Source organism: Myodes glareolus, chromosome 11, assembly GCF_982192425.1.
Source record: "Myodes glareolus chromosome 11, mMyoGla1.1, whole genome shotgun sequence".
Taxonomy (NCBI): Eukaryota; Metazoa; Chordata; class Mammalia; order Rodentia; family Cricetidae; genus Myodes; species Myodes glareolus.
The window spans coordinates 10066420-10069155 of record NC_142036.1 but is presented as its reverse complement, the minus strand read 5'-3'; the positions used below and the strand labels follow the sequence as shown (position 1 = coordinate 10069155).

Genomic DNA, 2736 nt, shown 5'->3' with positions numbered 1-2736 from the left:
AAATTTACCACTTATAGTTCCTTGACACACGTGGCAACTGAATGATCAATTATTGGTGAAAATATAACTATAGAGAATCTTAACAGAGAGGGCCTAAGACAGAATAGTGGGGCATTGGCAAGTGAGACTTTACGATTTTCCTTAGTGGAGAGTTTCACAGAGTAAAAGTTGTAGGATCATTCATTGTATTGTTCTGCTGGCTTAGTGAGAAAAGTAGAGGGCCCTTGATAGTCTGCGTTTATAATTTGGGGATGCCTCAATAAAGAGAGAGCAGGAAGAGAAATATAATTGTTGGACAGGGAATGGGGATTCGGGAATTCCCTATTGCTAATATATTCAATATTCATTGGAAAAAAAGCATACTCTAGTTTTCAATGCTTATCTGTTCTTTCATAGTGACACTGTCCATAGAATCCCGACATATGTGAGGAATCATCAGTTTTTGCAGTTTTCTGTAGAATCCAATCTTGAGTAGACCTGAGTTGCAGATAAAGAATCTATCTCAGATTTTACAACAGGGACTACCCATCATGTTTTACCGAGAGGTAGTCTAAATAAGTCATCGGAAGGAGCCTGCAGTAAAGAAAATGGATGAGCATGTTAAAAGAAAATTCCCTAGGCCCTTTAAATTAGGGAATTATATGAGTAAAACAACAAATTAATATTAAAGAAGAAAACAAAGGACATGCAGTCCGTGAGTAGATTAGGGACTGCCTGCAGCTAACTGAAGATCAGTGAGAGACACTGGATGCATTGTCCTCACAGTCTCAATGATGGAGCCTCACACACATTTATTACCAGTTCCACAACTGTGTCTGATGTGCACATACTTTGTGAGGATGAAGGTGAGAGTGAAGGCCATGAGGGGTCTTAGGTCTTTGACCCTGCCTGATTTCCTTGTTGGATCCAACTTAAATTGCAGTGCTTTCACCACGGTAAATACTGAGATTGCCCTGAGTCTAGTACCAGACTATTTCCAGTGCCTTTAGCCCTTTCAATATCTGATCCCAGTCTCCATACAGAATCGCTTCCTCCTTTTGCCATGCTTTACATTTTGTTCTGATCAGAGGAAAACATTTATTGATAAAAGTAACCCATAGTAAGTCTGTGAAGATCGTTCTGTCATTCCATTACTTGTCACAAAAGAATCCCTGATGGAATCTATACTCCTAGTTGTCCAACTACAAAAAGATTGGTGTGGCAGCCAACACCTCTGGGATGTAGAGACACTGTTATCAATCTGGAACACTGATCAACAAGTATAGCCAGTTGGTGAGACCTGCAGCCAATGAAATATATGTCTCAAACATACGGTGTAGGCTGATTGAGAGAAAAATTTCGTATCACTGTGGATGGAATTATACTTATACATAAACACTAACACACACAAACATAAAAACACAGAGAGACACACTAACAGGCAGAGCCCAACATTTCCAAAAACACAAGGAGATGTATATATATATATATATATATATATATATATATATGTGTGTGTGTGTGTGTGTGTGTGTGTGTGTGTGGAGAGAGAGAGAGAGAGAGAGAGAGAGAGAGAGAGAGAGAGAGAGAGAGAGAGAGAGAGAGAGAAGAAATAAATGGAGGGAGTGAGAGGGTAAGAGCAAGTGAGACAAACATAACAAAAAATCATAGCACATCACAATGGAAAACATATATCGGAATAAAAGTTTTTACACTTAAAGGATTACTGTAAATTATACCTGTAAAGATAATCCCTGAGTGTGATTCACAGAGTCAGCTCAGACACAGAGGAGTCCAGCCTTTTATGAATCTCTGGATAAGCTCTTGTCTGACCCAGATCGCTGGTTGATCTCTGCGCCCCCTGCTGGTCATAAGCGCCCTACAGGGAGGTTTGTGTCTGATCTCACAGTAACTTTGTATCACTGTGCATCTGGTGCAGTAATACATTGCTGTGTCCTCAGGCCTCAGACTGCTCATTTCCAGGTACAGGGTGTTCTTGGCATTGTCTCTGGAGACGGTGAATCGGCCTTTCACTGCATCTGCATATTTGATGGCGCTGCTACCACCACTAATATATGTGAGCCATTCCAGACCTTTCCCTGGAGCCTGGCGGACCCAGTACATGTAATAATCAGTGAAGGTGAATCCAGAGGCAACACAGGAGATTTTCAGGGACTTTCCGGGCTGCACTAAGCCTCCTCCAGACTCCACCAGCTGCACCTCACACTGGCCACCTGGAAATACAAAGAATACTGGTCAGAAGATTGTCACTAAAATTATTTTTCTTTCTCATGTCCACACAGCACACAGACAAAATCTCTTCTCCATTAATTACCACTTAAAATAATAGCAAGAAAAAGCCAAATAAGCCACAAGTCCATGGTGGTAAGTGATTTGTGTTCAGTGCTGATCACTGAATGGGAGGACCTGGAAATCCAGGACTGGGCTCCTCTCCAAAGCTGCAGGATCAGGGCAGGGCTGGTTTTCATGGGCACAGAGAAGCCTTATTTGCATGTCTTCCTCCTGTAGCAGGCTCTGGAGTTGGACCCTTGGGGGAAGGCAGTGCTCAGAGCAGATATAAGGCCTCAAAGACAATGACGACAGTTACAGAGACTGACATAGTGAAGAACCTCTATGTGTGCCTTTTCTTGCTAATGATTCACCACACTTCACTTAGTTCTCTTTCACACAGGTACTCAGAACATACTGTGTTTCCACACTGTTGTATCTCTTTAGTACATATATGTAATTTAAAAG

The 2736-nt window shown here is 41.6% G+C and overlaps 1 pseudogene across 1 annotated transcript; it reads right to left on the bottom strand.

The window, feature by feature from the left end:
- Positions 1–1752: 1752 nt before the first annotated feature.
- Positions 1753–2471, bottom strand: LOC125396659 (immunoglobulin heavy variable 3-48 pseudogene; annotated as a pseudogene). Its single transcript, XR_015739288.1, has 2 exons — positions 2315–2471; positions 1753–2213 (listed from the first exon to the last, which is right to left on the bottom strand). The product of XR_015739288.1 is annotated as an immunoglobulin heavy variable 3-48 pseudogene (transcript).
- Positions 2472–2736: the final 265 nt, after the last annotated feature.